Source organism: Podarcis vaucheri, assembly GCF_965113315.1.
Source record: "Podarcis vaucheri genome assembly, chromosome: 11".
Taxonomy (NCBI): domain Eukaryota; kingdom Metazoa; phylum Chordata; class Lepidosauria; order Squamata; family Lacertidae; genus Podarcis; species Podarcis vaucheri.
This window is the reverse complement of record NC_138749.1, coordinates 23,741,367-23,760,178: the sequence shown is the minus strand read 5'-3', so window position 1 is coordinate 23,760,178 and position 18,812 is coordinate 23,741,367. Positions and strand designations below refer to the sequence as shown.

The 18,812-nt window shown below is 42.8% G+C and overlaps 1 long non-coding RNA gene across 2 annotated transcripts; it reads right to left on the bottom strand.

Moving 5' to 3' along the window:
* Positions 1 to 2,028: 2,028 nt before the first annotated feature.
* Positions 2,029 to 15,219, bottom strand: LOC309514253. 2 transcript variants are annotated; one of them, XR_014211833.1, is made up of 6 exons: positions 14,622 to 15,219; positions 12,271 to 12,359; positions 11,124 to 11,241; positions 7,223 to 7,434; positions 5,002 to 5,156; positions 2,029 to 3,803 (listed from the first exon to the last, which is right to left on the bottom strand). It is a non-coding gene; the product is annotated as an uncharacterized lncRNA (long non-coding RNA). The 2 variants fall into 2 exon arrangements; XR_014211834.1 differs by lacking the exon at positions 14,622 to 15,219 and having other exon boundaries at positions 12,271 to 12,393.
* Between the last annotated feature and the right edge of the window lie 3,593 nt (positions 15,220 to 18,812).

Here is an 18,812-nt window from a genome sequence, read left to right as displayed (position 1 = left end):
CTAAACAAACATAAAAACAGTAAGAGCTGTTTGGCAGTGGAACAAACTCCCTCCCAAGGGTGGTGGACTCTCCTTCCTTGGAGGTTTGTAAACAGAGGTTTGCATCTGTCATGGATGCTTTAGTTGAGATTCCTGCATTACAGGGAGTTGAATTACAGAAGAAGAAGAAGAAGAAGAAGAAGAAGAAGAAGAAGAAGAAGAAGAAGAAGAAATTTATACCCCCACCCATCTGGCTGGGCTTCCCCAGCCACTCTGGGCGGCTTCCACCAAAATATTAAAATACCGTAATGCATCAAACATTAAAAGCTTCCCTAAACAGGGAAGATGTTTTCTAAAAATCTGGTAGTTGTTCTCTTTGACATCTGGTGGGGGGGGGGGGGTTGCTACTACCAAGAAGGCCCTCTGCCTGGTTCCCTGTAACTTGACTTCTCGCAGTGAGGGAACCGCCAGAAGGCCCTCGGCGCTGGCCCTCAGTGTCCAGGTAGAACAATGTGGGTGGAGACTCTCCTTCAGATATACTGGGTCCCTTCCATCTCTAAGATTCTGTGATTCTGTGAATCTAAGTAGTGTAGCAGCACACCCAGCTTTATGGCAGAGGCTTCATGGAGCTCGAGGAATGCAAGGGAATCATTCATTGCTCGAGTGGTTGATAGCAGCTTGCCTGATGTTTGGGGGAAGATAGCTGAGATGGAGATTGAGGACAGCAAAGTTTAAGCTGTGTCAGATAGGGAGGGGTAGCGGGAATGCCCTCCAGGAGGTTTCCTGAAAATGAATATGGTGTGTGACTTCGTGCTAGCACTAAGGGAGAGGCTATGGCTAAGGAGCCTAATGTGCTCTGGTTAAAATTGTGGAAAAACTTGCTCGGAGAGAAGCAGTATGTTACAAAGACCCTGTGCCTTCTGCTCCCCTCTCCGCTGAAGAGGGGGATGATGTCCCAGCTTTTTCACTAAGAAGCTGTATCCAGCATTAAGGCATGAGCAGTAAAGCTGTTTTGCGGGAAGTGTAATTGCCTCCACTTGTGTTGTAGCAACCAGCAGTATCAGTTGCCAGAGGGGCAAGGTGACATTTCCCAAAGTGTAGATGAATTAGCTAATGTCTTTTAAAATATTAAATATTGCCCTTGAGTCACAAGACCATTTTTTTTTTCTTGGCAGGGGACACAAGGGATGTACTAAACTCAATGTTTTTTTTTCCTTTCCTTTTCTTATTGTATTCAATCGAATGAATATCATATTAATTTCTGGTGCTTTATCTTCTTTGGAGTGGTGTGTTCAAGATTTGCTAAACCATCTGCAGTGCCAAATGGCTGGGCAGTAAATCCTGCCAAAGTTCAATGACAGGCAATAGAAGTTGAGGTTTCTAGGCATGACATGGTCAGGTAAAAAGTATACAGCTCTTTGAAGGAACCAATACCTGCAAGATAGCAGACAGGTGTTGTGTATCATGCATTGAAGCCACAAAATGCATTAATGGATTACTGGAATAGTAAATCCAAATTGTGAGTCACCCAAATCCCATAGGACCCCTATGCTGGAAGATGCATTCCAGCTGCCAAACAACAGGCAGATTGGAAAGGTATTCCCTGTGGAAGAGCAAAAGGCAGGATAATGGGTGCTTCTCCAGTACTTTGAGTGTGAAAAGTGCACCCGGCTGTATGGTTGCCAACACAAGCCTCAAAAGGTTCTACAGTGGTGCCCCGCAAGACGAATGCCTCGCAAGACGAAAAACCCGCTAGACGAAAGGGTTTTCTGCTTTTCAATGCGCTTCGCAAGACGAATTTCCCTATGGGCTTGCTTCGCAAGACGAAAACGTCTTGCGAGTCTTGCGATTTTTTTCGCTCCCCCCCTTTTTCTAAGCCGCTAATAGCCTTTAAGCCGCTAAGCCACTAAGCCTTTAATAGCCGCTAAACCGCTAATAGCGCTAATCCGCTAAGCCGCTAATAGGGTTGCTTTGCAAGACGAAAAAACCACTAGACGAAGAGACTCGCGGAACGGATTATTTTCGTCTTGCGAGGCACCACTGTATAGGGGTGGATTGATGTGCCTTGAGTGAAGGAGTGATAGGCACAGCTCCTACTCCTACTGACACTTATGGAAAATAGCCCCAAGATCTGGGTGGACCCTGGAACGAGTTGCAAGTTCTCAGGGTTGTGATAGACTCCAACTACCAAGGAGAAGTAAAAATGGTGCTTCAGGCCCTGTGGGAATTACCCTACCAAGCAGGGGAAAGGTTGGTTCAGCTGGAGAAAGTTGCCTACAGTTGAACAGAGAGACCCTAACCCTATGGAAAAACAAAGGGTTTGGGCTCAAGAGGAGCTTCTGTTTGGTGACAGGAGCCCTCTAGCTAACTGCAGGCAGCTGAAGTGCTGAGCCCGGCTGAGACAGCTACTAGTACAATGTTGGTGCAAAGCGAAGATGTGCCCAGAATTGTGCCTAACTGATATCAGTTCGCTGACTAATAGGCTGCCACCCGAGAGGATTGTGGCAGTCGCAGTTATCATGGTCCTAAGCTTCCTCTACTGACTATATCCATCCAACTATCTGTAAGACCTGGGTACAGTGGTACCTCAGGTTACATACGCTTCAGGTTACAGACTCCGCTAACCCAGAAATAGTGCTTCAGGTTAAGAACTTTGCTTCAGGATGAGAACAGAAATCGGGCTCCGGCGGCGCGGTAGCAGCGGGAGGCCCCATTAGCTAAAGTGGTGCTTCAGGCTAAGAACAGTTTCAGGTTAAGTACGGACCTCTGGAACGAATTAAGTACTTAACCTGAGGTACCACTGTATTTGTCCTAGACAAAGTGACATATGCTGCTTTGTGTATAAAGACACTTGCTTGTTTGTAAAAAAGCCATCTCTTTGGTATGGTGTTCATCCCACATACGCAAAGGCTAGGAAACCTGCCAGGCTGCTTTACTGTAAGTCTACACTTTTCTTTAATAAAGCATTAGAACTGATCATTCCAATGTTTTTGACATCATTCTTTGGTATCCCTACACAAAACCACTCCCACGAACCCTTGTTTGGGCCTGTGGTTCAGAACAATATCCACCGGTTATATTGCAATGCTGAATGATAGATATAGCTAGTAGATAAATGTATAGCAGTGTGAGATAGCCTCTCCTGAGAAATGGTGCCATTTTTCTCTTCTCAGTATGAGTCACATGAGGTGTGAATGAACATCTGTGCCATTCCCAAATCCCAGTTATTATTTAGTAATTCCACTCAGTTCAGCTGGACCTTGGTTGAAGGACTAATAGTTATGCACAAGATATTACTAGATGGTGTCTGCCCAACCTCATAGAAGAGAATGCCACATCCTTCCTGTAGGAAGTTTCATAGAAGATAAAAAGTTGGGTCACTTCTCCAGAACTGCCACCTAGGTCTTCCATTCAGTGATATGGATCTGTTCCCATCCTAAATGAATATGGTTTTCACGCATCACACTTAAACAGGGTAGGAACTGGATTGTGAAATGTAAGACATACACACTGTAAGCATTCATTGTGGATCCCCTAGAGATGGAATGAGTCTTGGTTATATAATTTAGAAAAACAAACTATTAACATGAATTATTTTTTGTTTGTTTTTTTAGATCTGCCAACTTAAAACTTAACAGAAGCATCAAACTGTATCAGCATTTTTGCTCGCCTTGTTCTTTCGTTGTTCCCATTTTTTTGGTACTCCACTCACTCCAAAACTTCGAGTCATCATGAGCGCACCGAACATCAACAGTATAGGTTGTACAATCCCACAGATTAGTGAGTTCAATTGTTGCGCTGTCTTCTTCCATGAAGTAATCTTTCTGGAAATTGGACAGAATAACAGTTTTCCTTCAAAGAACACAGCAAATATCATAGGAGGCAAAATATAAATACTGTGGTCTCTCTTGCTATCACTTGCATCCATATTCTTACATTCCTCACCCCACACCCCAAGTGTGGCTCAGATGGTAAATTCTGCTTGCCCAAAATTGGCATGCATTCTTGGCTCCTTCAATAAAATAACTGCTTACCAAAAGACAGGGCACGCACGCACGCACACACACACACTTATGGCAAGTACATGGAGAATGGAGAATGTGGAAATGGAAAAGGTTCAGAAAAGGGCAACCCAATTTATTAAGTGGATGGAGAAACTCTCCTTTGAGGAAAAGTTAAAGCATTTGGCACTTCTTAGTTTAGAGAAAAGGCAAGTAAGAAGAGATGTGATGAAAGTGAATGTTCCAGCCAAAAGTTGGAAGATTCAAGATGGAGAAAAGGAAAGGGAAAGGGAAAGGGAAAGGGAGAGGGAAGGGAAGGGAAGGGAAGGGTAGGAACTATGGAACTCGCTGTTACAGGCAGTATGTCTCAGAATATCTGTTGCAGTGATTCACAAGTTGGGAGGGTAGTGTGGCATTCAAGTTCTGTTTTGGGACTTCCCATAGGCTTCTGGTTGATGGACTACTCTGAGAAGGAGGATACTGGACTGGATGGGCCCCTTTGGCCTCATCCAGCAGAGCCCCTCTCATTTTCTTAGCTATTCTTACTCTTCTCACAAAAACTGACTTATCTGCCTTTCACCTGGAACTCCAAGAAGGACTTATTCACCAGGAATCAGAATAACAAAATGTCACAAAGGACCTGGGGATGTGGCAGTCATGCCTTTGACTGACTTTGAAGCTGTGAGACACCAGACAAAATAGGGGCACAATTGACAGCTTAAGAATACAGTCAGAATGTCACCCAGATAAGGATGAGCATCTACATTCCACTACCTCGGTAAACTACTAGCTGATACTATGAGGATCAGACTGAGAAGTTGAGGCCAACATGGACAGCAACACCGTGTGGTGGCCTCCCATGCTGTTTTTGAGATGAGTGTGGGAAGTGTTCTAACTGTGTGTGCAGAATGAGGCAAACAATTTTATGATAGAATACATAAAAAGATTCATTAGAGGTCTTGCCCACTGCCTGTAGTTATATGAGCTGGAAAAATTGCTACTCACTTACAATTCAACTTACCATGCCCTTTTCCTTTATGGATTTATAACGAATTTGGCACCTCGTATTGTTCTCGGCACTTGGTGGCATTCGAGATTTTTTCCAATGAACTCTTAGCTTTGGCGGCATCCCTGGAACTGTTTCTATTTTAGTTATCTGAGGAGGATCAGCCTTCACTGGAATTGAGAAAGAAAGCTCTCATGCTTTCAATGCTAACGATTTTACAACCAATCCTACCGGAATGGAATGGAGAGTGGGGTAGGCTGCACACTTGAACCCCATTGCAGAATTTATATTTCATTTCTAAGCACAGCTATAAAATGATAATTAATTTACTTATTTTCGATGGAGGGGGACTGATGAACCAGATCAATGTGATGCAACACTAGTGTTTTCATTAAACGTTTTTTGCTTGCGGAGAGGTTCAACAGGCAGTCTTATAGCTGATTAGCTGTAATATATTGTAATATATTGAAGTGAATAAAATGAAGCAGGGGGATTGGAAGTGCTTTTACCTTTGCTGTTAAGATTACGGTGTTCTCTGTTTGCTGTGGTTTTAAGCAGTTTTAAATGTTGTAAGCACTGAACTGTGGCTAATATAGGCCACACCTCATTTATGTGTGGTTTACGTTCTGGACCTCTGCATCCGTCAGCAAAATGCACATAAATGGAGAGTCCTAATGGCTTGCAAGGAGACTCTCTTCTGGCTCTGGGGAGGGTCTATTTGCAAGCCAGGAGGACTCTCCAGAGTGCTCCCCACTTCTGGGTTCTGGGCACCATGTGTGTGTGCGGTCACACAAAGATAGAGCATACACAAACGGGGCACTGCTTGTACATCTAATACAAATATTGCCTCTCTAGGGTCTGAGGCAAAGGTCTTCTACATCATTTGCTACCTGATCCTTCCACAGGAGATCTGAAGGATCAAGCCTGGGACCTGCATACCAAATATGTACTCTGTCACCAATCTAATGACTTTCCAAGACAAAACCATTTGACCTTCAACAAGCTGATACTCTAGTGTAAGATGTGCCATCACAAAACGTCACTAACCAAAGCCAGAGTACATATTGAACCCCTAATCCTAACAGCCATACAGCAGGTATTGCAGTCACCATGAGTTCTGAGGCTGTTCAATCACAGAGATCTCAGCCATCTGTCATGGATGCTTTAGCAGAGTGTCCTGCATTGCAGGGGGTTGGACTAGATAACCCTTGGGTCCCTTCCAACTCTAAGATTCTGTGAATGTTGGAATTTCCCACTCATTCAAGTTGGGGGGTTGGAATTGGCTTGACACCTTGATTGCGTAGCGGAAAACCTCATTAGTTTTCTGTGCCCTTCTACCTTCAGCCTCCCTCCTTGTATCCTACCCTCTAGCAGTTTTAAGAGCTGTTTGAAAGGCCTTATGCATACATCAGAGCTGGACTACAAAACAGTTTTTTAATTCAGGAAAAAAATAACCACGCCAAGTAGACATGAAAGTGACAAGTAGGCTTGCCTCCTTCAAAAGGCAACTGATTTGTACTGCTAAAGGAAGAAGCGAGATAATGTGGAAATGTAGCTATGCATTATATTATGGCACTGCTTATGAGCCATATTGCAGGAAACTATGGACCACTTAGAAACAAAAAGCTGAATTTGTCCAAAGTGGTAATGCATATAAATGAAAGCATGGAAAGATTTCCAAGAGATGAAGCTTTTCAAAATCCACATAGGAATGTAGATTTATGCAAAATATAATTCTTCAGCAGGGTGCTGTCAGTGTACCAGAGAGACTGGGCTGGTACCCTAAATGTTCCTGGTAACTTAAGAGTATTAAAGTATTAATGCCTGCTGCCTCCTTCTCAAAGCCTAGGAAGCTTCTGCTCTGCTTATGGAGGGAGGTGCAATGCTCCAAGGGGGTCCAAGAGCCCTTCTACCATCTTCCTTAAGCCCACTCGGCTTTGAGAAGGAGGCAGCAGGGCTCCAGTATCCTGTCAGAGGCTGACAACTCCTTCCCAAAGCCCGGGAAGCTTCTTCCCAGCTTAGAGAGGGAGGCACAACATTCATGCGCATGGCGTTGTCCTGTCCCAATCACACTTGGAAGCTGGCACCTCTGGCGCTAAATGTTATCCTACGAAAATGTTCACTGCATGCCACTGGAATTCTTTTATCTCTGCAGTAGCAAAAGATGTATTGCATAAGAACTGATTGTTCAAACACAGTCTATGTTTCTCATATTTTAAATTGCTTATGAACTTACAAATTGTTACAGAAATTATGCAAACAGGCTCTGAGGTTGCTTTCCCCATGCTATTTCTTGCCGTCACCTGGACACGATATTCCCGAGCAGAAATTGGTTGATTGAATATTGTACACAAAGCACTTTTGGTTGAGCAGCTTTGTATCTTATCGCCTAATAATGTTGAAGCCCCTTTCATTGAGCAGTTTTCTTCCTCATTCGGTGCTAACATCCTGTTTGTGAAAAATGCAGGCGGTGGGAAAAAGAAGAAAATTAGTAAATATTTTTTGGGGAAGAAGTGGTTAAGAAGCTCACTTTAGAATCAAATCCAGGACTGAAATATGTTGAGCACAATTTAGAAAAGAACAGCAAAAGGTGAATTATGCTTTTAATAATGACAACCGAAAGTTGAGAACATTCAAGTGCCACAGATTTCAACAGAAGGAATTTAAAGCATGGGTTTTTCCTCCCATAGAAATTAATAGGATGAAAATATCCTGCAGCCAACCTAGATGCAATACGAGATTCTTGATTAAGATCTTACACGCGTATTTATTTTATTTTATTTTTAAAAATATCTTTGTATGCATTGGTAACCACACACAGCTACTTTGAAGATTAAAAAAAAGTGTTCTGGGACAGTAAGTTAAACTTTTTCCTCTCTTACCCCTCTCCCACAGAGCTATTAGTTCTACAGGTGAAAAATCAGACATGGGTGGGAGTTAATTTAGATCAAAGAAAGGGCAAAGGAGAAAATGATAAACTTGCTCTCCCAGTAGCCATCTAAGGCTGCTAACCTGAGAGAGGGCGTGCTAAAAAAGAAAAAGAAAACAACCCTATGGGAGATCTACATCACAGATGTCCCATGTATCGTCTGAAGTCTCGTTAGGCCTGGGTCACCACCATAAAAGTGCCCAGCTGTATACCAGCCAGAAAACCCAACGTCCCTACCACTCACCCTGCTAAGGACATGGAGGTACCTTGTGCTTAGCAGCTGGAGCTGAGTATTGCCTCTTACTGCATCTTCCTGACCACATATCCCCAATTAATAACAAAAATTATTATTTGCATTGTCAGTGTGGAAACACTACGGATAGTAATAAAGTTCTAGGCTGGATATAGTCAAGGGTTTTTATAAGCAGTACAGGTGGCAAAGAGAGAAGCACAATTCCTTTCCCTATAGATATGAGTTAAGGCTGTACCACCATTGTCATTTGTCAAGCACATATGGCCGTTTTTGGAAGCCTTATTAAAAACAAACAAACCTCAGAACAAAAGCTGACTTTGAGATACATATGGAACAAATATTATTTCTTTCCCACTCTGAAAAAATGTTATCGCAGTGAATAGATATTGAAAAGAATACAGTGAATGCACATGGATGAAGACTTTTTGTGGGCTGTATCCATCCTTTGTTATAACTACAGACCCATTGAAATTAATAGACATAAATGGATAGATATATGACACATATGAGTGCAAAGAGGGGCAGAAAGTAAAACTTTATGGTACAGGCCACCCCCAAGCCCTGCCAAGCTTGTGCATGGGATTCCAAGGGTCTTGGTCCTCAACCATGGTATGTGCTCCTTTGGAGAATTGAATGTGTAGCAGAGACTGTCATAGCTTTAATAAATATGATTTATTCACATATTAACACCAGAGTTTGGAAGGAAGGAGTGCAGCACTTGAGCCCAAGGCATCTCTCCCAGCCTGCTTTCAGCCAACCTGCCCAAGATGGATCTCAGTCTTTTCCCCCCTCACCCTTCTTCTTCCCAGCACACCTTGCTCTTTTCCTGTCACCTCTCTCACACACAGTTACGCTGGCAGCCTTTGTCTGCCCAGGCCCAAGGATTCCTCTTAGATGGGTAGTCAACACTCTGCCATGTTAACAGTTTTGCTCTTCACTAGCTTGGCCAGGCTGACTGCATAAACCAGCATAGGAATTCTTTGTCTAACGCAGTTCTGCAGCTTGTATTTTCATTCATATCTCAAATAATCAAAATCCTACCATTTATAGGGTTTAGGGCAGTCCCCGCCTAAACTTCCAGCTATATATAGATATATATATCTATGCAGGTTTTGGTGTCTTCGGGTGTCTTCCCGTGTAAGAGTCGGGGTGTCTGGGCGACGTTTCGACGAGGTCTCACTCGTCATCTTCAGGCTGGTGCTTTCGGCTTCTTGTTACTGGAACAGAGCAGAATCTGGTGTTTGAGTTCCTATAAATACTGTTGAGGGGTGTGGTGTATAGCCTCCAACGTTCTGGGCAGAGAGGAAGTTCCTAGATTAGTGTGCCTTTTCTTCTTTTGTTCCTTAATTACCTTGAGGGATATCTTGAGTGATTTCATGAGTGATATTCTGAATACCACTGGGTGGGTCATTAAGTGTAGATTAGTTGCTAAAGCTTTCGTGTCTTGACCTCTTGAGCTTGTGAAGAGTTTTTCTGAGAAGATGGCTGTGCTGCATTTAGTTGTGCTCTGGCTTGGCTTCGTGTATAGGGGCGAGCTGTGATTTTGTGCCTTGTGCCAGCCATATCCCTGTGTAGGGATTGCAGGGGGGTGCAGCATCCGGAGGTGCCACTATAGTTTGGCTACTGGATGGAGTCTGTAATATGTCTGTGGAGAGGGTCTGGGTTTGGGTCTGGTGTGGTTGATTGGTGACGGCGTTCTGTGTGCCTCTGGTTCTGGTGTCGGTTTTTGTGGGGAGGGCTAATTTCCAGATGTCTGGCAGGCGGGACGTGTCGTCACGCTTGTTCATGTTGTGAGGGTGTTTCTCTATCTCGATGGCTTCCATGATTATTCTCTTGTGGTGATGTTCCATGTTAAAGAGCAATTTGGAATCTGCAAAATTAATTTCGTAATTAAATTCGCGAGCAAATTAATTTTGCTCTTTAACATGGAACATCACCACAAGAGAATAATCATGGAAGCCATCGAGATAGAGAAACACCCTCACAACATGAACAAGCGTGACGACACGTCCCGCCTGCCAGACATCTGGAAATTAGCCCTCCCCACAAAAACCGACACCAGAACCAGAGGCACACAGAACGCCGTCACCAATCAACCACACCAGACCCAAACCCAGACCCTCTCCACAGACATATTACAGACTCCATCCAGTAGCCAAACTATAGTGGCACCTCCGGATGCTGCACCCCCCTGCAATCCCTACACAGATATGGCTGGCACAAGGCACAAAATCACAGCTCGCCCCTATACACGAAGCCAAGCCAGAGCACAACTAAATGCAGCACAGCCATCTTCTCAGAAAAACTCTTCACAAGCTCAAGAGGTCAAGACACGAAAGCTTTAGCAACTAATCTACACTTAATGACCCACCCAGTGGTATTCAGAATATCACTCATGAAATCACTCAAGATATCCCTCAAGGTAATTAAGGAACAAAAGAAGAAAAGGCACACTAATCTAGGAACTTCCTCTCTGCCCAGAACGTTGGAGGCTATACACCACACCCCTCAACAGTATTTATAGGAACTCAAACACCAGATTCTGCTCTGTTCCAGTAACAAGAAGCCGAAAGCACCAGCCTGAAGATGACGAGTGAGACCTCGTCGAAACGTCGCCCAGACACCCCGACTCTTACACGGGAAGACACCCGAAGACACCAAAACCTGCATTCCTGTACCCGTGAAAATCTACGAAAGCATATATATCTATATATATATATATATATATGTAGATATATATAGATAGCTGTTGTAGAGGTATTTTTTAGCAGGTTGTATGGCTTTATTCCTCTTAATCTCACAGTATTTCTGAAAATTTAATTATATTGGTGTACAACCCTGGAATTCATTTTTGGATAAAATGCATTTTGTGTTCTGCCACATCCCCCATGGAAGCCATTTTGTACTGTGCCACAACATACCCATAGCAACCACTTCGTGACTCTTAGCACTTACTGTTTAGTGAGAGTATAGACTGTTTCAGGGTCCCTATCATATGTCCAGACGCAAGTAAGAGTTGAACCACTTTTGTAATAAAATAAGCAGGCAATAATTTCAGGAGGCGGGGGAGGAGCTGCAAGCAAGAAAGGAAAAACAACAGATTTCTCAGGCATTTGAATGACCAGTTTCGTTTGGTAAAAAGACTTTAAACTACTTGGCATCAGTAAAATCTTACAATTTATATCTTTTAAAATATTACCCCCACTAGGATCCCATTCTGCATAAATATTGTCAAAAATTTCAAGTATCGTCTTCATCTATTTTTAAAGAAAAATCATTTAGATCAGATATACTAACAGCAAAACACAAAACAACACAATAGTGATGGAAAAATGAACAAAGAAGGGTTCTACCTCGTCCCTTTAACATATTCATACTCCTCAGACTTGACATACACATTTTTTCTTTAAAAAGTAATTCTTATTAAAGATTTTCTTGGTTTACAAAAGTATGTGCATTGTCTCTTTTTTCAGGTTGTAAAGTCTTTTCTACAGATCAGTTACATTTCTTATGAGACATTAGTGTTGAGTACAGTATAAGGTTGGGGAAGAAGTGAGGGGCAGGGGTGATGGTGAAATTTATATTTTATTTTTGGGGGGGTATGTGTGGGGTTTTGTGTCAGCATCAACTGGATAACATGTTTTAATTCCCCACATAGTTTTTCATAATATGGCATCTTGGACTTTTTGCCATTATACAATGACTGTGGAGCCAGTTTAGACTTCATACATTTGACAGCTTTCTTTGTGCCACTCGGGCCAAACTAGACTCAGCGCTAAACAAGTCAGTGGGAATCACATCAGTGTGCATTTTTCTTTTTGAAAAGCAGATATGGTTTTGGACAGCAGCACACAAGGAATGCTCACTCCCAACTGTGGTATCAACAGCTTGCCTAAACCACCTATTTGGCCCTAGGAGGAAGTTCTCTTATTTGGAGTTTAGTCCAGTTAAATTAGATGTTTTAAACTGTTTATAGTGTATATAGATCGCCCACCTTCATTCAAGTCAGCAGGAGGAAGTTGATATTATTGATTTCAATAAAAAAAATTCTGTAGGCTTAGGATTGCAGTCTAATAATAAGTGCAGAAAAGGTTCAACTTACCTAGGGAACAGAATCCACAAGGCATGATCAAGATCCAAAGTGAGGCTTGGAAGATTTTATTTACAATCATTGTGTGGGCGCAGAAAACACTGTAACAAAATTAAGATTGTTTTCTCCGTTCAGGTCTGGAGCACTCCTGAATTATATAGTACAGGCATCATTCCTCCTGCCCCCCCCCCCACTTACACATGTTTCACTTGCGCATGACCACAAGTCTGCACCGTACCGGGAAAGAAAGGAAGGAAGGAAGGAAGGAAGGAAGGAAGGAAGGAAGGAAGGATAAACTCATACCAGGAAATGGCAGGTGAGAGCTGGAGAGTCCTTGTGGCTTACAAGAAGACCCTCCCCAGAGCCCAAAGAAGCACCAGTATGGGTGGGAGGAAGCCTTGAAAAGACCTAAGGTGCACTGAGGGCTTTGTTTAGGCTACTAGCCAGCAGCCTCCAGCCGGAGACTCTAGATATTTTGGTCTGGATTGGAGAGATGGTGGGAGAGAGAGCCTGGAGAACAGGGGGAAATAGACATTTAGGGGCTTTTTAAAGAAGTGCCCCCCACTTTATGTAATTTCACTTATGCATGTGGGGCCCCGGAATGTAACCGGGGTGGGATGTGCATGGATATGCTGTAGTGAAATTAAGATTTTTATTCTCCAACCAAGTCAGAAATGCTCCTGCATTATATAGCATATATTTCTATCTGGTGAGCAAACAGTATAGTTTATAATGAAAATAAAATTGTTTGACATATCTTCCCTCAGCTAAATTTCCAAAGGAACCAGAAACCATCATTCTACTATTACTTCACACATTTCAGAGTTGACTCCTGAAAATAGATTTCAGAGCTGAATTTTTTTGCTCTTTTGTTTTTTGAGAGTCCTATTGCTGTAACACAGAACTTGTGAAGCGGGCTTCCTCTTTATTGGGATCAAATGATTTAGGAAAAACCCGCAAACCACAAAGCAGTATTGCCACCAGTGCCACTCCCCACAATCTCAGTGATCATAGCCAGTTTTTCAACAGTAATGCATGTATAGTATAGTATAGTATAGTATAGTATAGTATAGTATAGTATAGTATAGTATAGTATACAGTGGTGCCTCGCAAGACGAAAATAATCCGTTCCGCGATTCTCTTCGTCTAGCGGTTTTTTCGTCTTGTGAAGCAACCCTATTAGCGGCTTAGCGGATTAGCACTATTAGCGGCTATTAAAGGCTTAGCGGATTAGTGGCTAAAAGGCTATTAGCGGCTTAGCGGCTTAGAAAAAGGGGGGAAAGCGAAAAAAAATCGCAAGACTTGCAAGACGTTTTTGTCTTGCGAAGCAAGCCCATTGGGAAATTCGTCTTGTGAAGCGCATTGAAAAACGGAAAACCCTTTCGTCTAGCGGGTTTTTCGTCTTGCGAGGCATTCGTCTTGCGGGGCACCACTGTAGTCTAGTCTAGTCCCTGGGATCTTAGTGGTTATAATGGTTGTTCCCTCACCTGTTGCTATTCAGCTGCCACATCCCATTGGCCCCTCCTGCCTATGTTACACGACGTTAGTAGGATCTACTATGAAACGTAGTTCTTGACAAATGATGCACACTTCTTTCCAACTCTCTTTCCAGGATATAGCTCAGTAGGTAGAAGTTGAGACTCTGAATCTCAGAGTGATGGGTTTGAACCCCACGTTGGGCAAAAGATTCCCACAAAGTTTCTGTCTGAACATAACATTACAGTTTAAAATAAGCTTTCTTTTTGCTCCCTCGGGAAGCACTGGGGCAAGAAAAAAAGTATCCGCTGCCAACACTGCCCTACATTTGGCACCAGCATGGATGCAGGAGTTGCTAGGAGGCATACAACATGCCATCCTTAAGGACTCTACTCCAGATTTGTTAAATCCATTATGGGGAATGGAAAAATCAGGTTGCTACCTCCGTGTATAGGGCGGTATATAAATTTACTAAATAATAATAATATTTTTTCCAGCTCATTGTTAATTCATGAGTCAATTGCTTCCATTCTATGATGTTCACTATTTGTAGGAATAATAGAATCATAGAATTGTAGAGTTGGAAGGGATTCTACAGTTCATCTAGTCCAATCCCTTGCAATACAGGAATCTCAGCTAAAATGGCCATCCAAGCTCTGCTTAAGAACCTCCAAGGAAGGAGAGTCCACAACCTTCTGAGGGAGACTTCTCCACCATTGAACAGCTCTTACTGTCAGAAAGGTTTCCTGAAGTTTTGTCAGAATCTCCTTTCTTGTAACTTGCAGGATTTAATTTTCTTTTCTTTTATACTATCTAATGCAAAAAAACCCCAACCCCTTATAATTAAAGAAATCCCAATCCAGGACTAAAAACTGAATGAAGCTTACTTTTGGTTACTCCAAGCTTTGATCATGACAATCACGAGGTGGTGAAAGGCATCCTTTTGTTGCTGTTGTTAAAAAATCAGTCAGGAACACTTCACCTACTGCAAAGCTTCAACAGACTTACCAGTAGAACTCGACCTACTATCTGCCTACTCCTGGTAGAAGACAAATTCCAGTGTGGAACAGGCTGCCTACACATCCCCCCTTCAAGACAACTTTGCTTTGTTAAGGGTTGCCGGGAACTGGGATAAACTTCGGTGCCCAAAATTCTTAGGTGGGAAATATGTTCTTCAAATGTACTTTAAAGATATTGCACATCAAGTTGAGAGTTATTGAAAGATAAACAACATGTGCACATGGGTCAGACCAAAACCCTTTAAAGCCACACCTGTCCAAAAGTTCTTAAAGATAATTTATGTCCTGTTTTGAGGGTCTGGGGGTCAGGAATCCGAAGTTGTGAAGGACGAAACGAAGCATCTTCTCTACCATAGCTGTCAACGTTTCCCTGTTTTTTAAAGGAAATTCCCTTATTCTGAATAGGATTCCTTGCAAGAAAAAAGAAAAGTTGACAGCTATGTTCTCTACCCAATGGATCTTACAAGTCGTCCACTGGAACTGTTAATATCAACAGCACAAAGCAAACAAAAAACCCCGCTGAGTTTGGGCACTGTGAAAACAGCCTTTGAAATAAATAAATAAATAAATAAATAAATCTGGGGAAGTGCAGGAGGCGGGGGTGGAAAGAAGTGTACAATGATGGGGAGTGGGAGAATGAAAAAGGAAATGTGGCGCTCGAAGCCAAAGGACTATTGATGGCGTAAGTTGAGTAAGAAGCTGCCATTGTGCAATAAAAGATGATGAAGAAGAAGAGTTTGGATTTGATATCCCGCCTTTCACTCCCCTTCAGGAGTCTCAAAGCGGCTAACATTCTCCTTTCCCTTCCTCCCCCACAACAAACACTCTGTGAGGTGAGTGAGGCTGAGAGACTTCAGAGAAGTGTGACTGGCCCAAGGTCACCCAGCAGCTGCATGTGGAGGAGCGGAGACGCGAACCCGGTTCCCCAGATTACGAGACTACCGCTCTTAACCACTACACCACACTGGCTCCTGCAGGAAAGGAAGAAAGGGAAGTGAGAGGAGCATCTTTTCGGTTGCAACAACTGCCTAGAAGCAAGGCGGGGAAGGGTCAGTCGAGCCAGGGAAAGGAGTGTGTGAAGAGGGGGAAACCTTGGGGCACAGTCCACTCACTGCTCCTGGGGCTCCCCTACTTCCTCAAGCTACAGCAGCCTGCCACGTGGTCCACTCACTTGGGGCACAGTCCACTCACTGCTCCTGGGGCTCCCCTACTTCCTCAAGCTACAGCAGCCTGCCACGTGGTCTCTGCCAGAGGCTGAGGCTGAGCTTTATATGTCTTCCCTGCCCACCATGTTCCTTCTCTCCCTCTAGGTGGGCCTCATCGGCCTCCAAACTGGGAGAATAGTTGCGGAGACTTCCAGTTCTAACCCACGCAGAGCCCAGCTGAAATTATTGAAAAGCACTAAAAATGTACTCAATGAACTGAGGTTCTGCTCCCCACCCACCCCGTAATGTCCTTTTTTCAAGGAGATGAAAAGATGGGCTAGAATGCATTGCGCCTAAAAGTGTATCTACTTAAGGAGAGGGAGCGAGGAACACCACCACATGTGCAGATGTGGAATTATTTTGTTATAAAGTAGAGTTGTGCCCATCACCTCAGACAAAATGGAGTGGAATGCCACATAGACTGAACTCCTAACTACAGAGGGCATGCCGATTAATCCTTGGTGGACTTATAAATGATGTTGCCTTCCCGTTTTGGGAGTTTGTAAAAACATTAATTGCATAGCCTTGTTTGGTTTTTGGTGAATGTGCTTCTATTGTATTATATGTCTATTTTTAAATATGCTGTGAAGACTTTTCCCCTAGTAAATCATGGTCGTCTAAAGAGGTGAATGATGCGACTGAGGCGTTATTTACGGCTTTTTGCTGTCATGTTCTTTCAGAAAGAGAAATTCATCCGTAACAAAATTGCTATGTTGCTTCTTGTGAAAACAGTCCTGAAAGTCCTCCTTGTGAAAGTCCCCTGAGGGCTAGTCTTACTACAGTATTGGGCCAAGCGAGGCAACCACAGGACACATGCAAGGACCTCAAATTCTTAGTTATTATTGTATTTTTACTGTGAGGGGAAAGACAGTTGTCTTTTGCACCAGCCTGAAATAATAATAAGTGTCAAGAGCCACATCCACCTATTTTTTTAGAGCACAAAGCAGTTCATTTCTTTATAAAGAGATGCTTTTCAGAGACAGGGCACTGCTCAGCCAAGAACTTAAACATATTATTGTGTGAGAAATTTAGTTATATTCAGGGATGCCAACTTGAATAAAATATTGGGGGGGAGGCCCACCCCACATAATCAAGCACAAGACATGGCACATGAACCCCATCCGAATGGCAATGCCGATCAACTTTTGGCTGGCAGCCCCCTCACATATTTCAGCTGGGATGAAGGGACCTTGGCCCTTAGGAGTTGGCTCCTATGGTTACTTTGTTGGTTTTCTCTGATTTTAGTATCTTCTGAATAAGTTCTGAAGGGCTAATTTATTTTATGTAGTTCTTACAACTTTCATAATGGCCCTCACAATAGTACTGGGGTGCATAAAATGACTAATGGATATGAAGTGAATTACTATGCAATTTACAGGCATGCACAAGCATCTTACATGAGGTTAACATTTGTTCATTCCCCCAAGATTTGCGCTCAGGAAAACTTCAGTGTTGACTGTGCTAACTGTATGGATGCTTTGCTGCAATTCAGGAAAGCAAGCTGTATTTCCTTGAGAGCAAGGGAAAACAGAAGGAATTCAATTGTTTGCTTCTGTATTTTTAAAATGAGCAATCGTACCTTAGCTTGCAGTGTTTCCTATAAGAACCTTGGATGGTATGTTTCCCTAAGATACCAAGTAAACTGCATAATTTCAGAAAAAGGTCCTAGACATGACTACATGCAACCAAGCAGACTATAGGAAAGGCCGGGTGGTTGAGTAGGAGTATTTGGTGCTGCTCTCTGAAGGCACTTGAACAGCACCTGCTCCCCTGTAAATTAAAGTGGGGAAATGATTTGGGCCAAGAAATACCAACAGCCGTCTGGGGAGGAATCATGGCGGGCTAGAAGTTCCCTGTTGACAGCTCATCAGCAGAGATAATTATGTGGTGATTAATGATAACCAAGCCATAAATCATGGTTATCACATTATCTCTGGAGAAAAGGGCTGCTTTTCCATGGCAGGGACTGAGAAACTTTCCAGGGACCCATACGTGGGGCGGTGAGTTGACCAACAGCGGAAGAAAAACAATTTGTCTAAATGCTACATGCTAGTCCTAGGGGTTCTTCCAAATGTTAAAAAAGGAAATGAAAGTTGTACTTAATCCAATCTATTATAATATCAACAGTTGCAACTCATTCAATGGGGGGGGGGTTACTGCAAAATGCAACTATTGACACATCATTCCGCTTTATTTGTGTAACTAGTTTTATGAGTATCAAAGAAAAATGGGTGAACATCAAGAACTGAACTTAACTGCAGCTTACAGCCACTCTGACCATTACTGAATTTCAAGCAAGTTTCTTTTTTCACATCCTCAATCATGGTCAGAGTGTTTGCTGCTGAAAGTGTCACTTTCAGGCTGTACTTATGTATTTTTTATTAGATACAATTACTGAAAATGTCAAAATTTTGTCAAGCTCACCTGTATGTTCTCACATCCAAGTGTGACAAAACCATACATGTTTTGTGAAACTTTTGCTCTGGGCACCAGCTCAATATGCTAAGGAAACAGGGTGATGTGTATATGCAATGTCATCAAAGGGAAATGCCTGCACAGTAGCAGCTGCAGTTGTGTACAGTACTAGATGAAAGTTTTAATTCCAATGTACTTTCAATGTAAGAGGGCGAAAAGAACACTGTGCAGCAGGGGAGAACAGAAAATACAGGGTGTATTGCCAACATTGACGCCAATGTACAAAAGTCCACTTTGATCATGAATATTGTTTGCAGTCAATTCGTAACCATCATACAAGCCATGATGGTACTATTTTTTGAAAGGTTTGAGGGAATTAGGGAAAAGCAGGAAGTGTTAAGCTTTCTCCTTGCCTTAATACCTGAATGTCAAAAAGCAC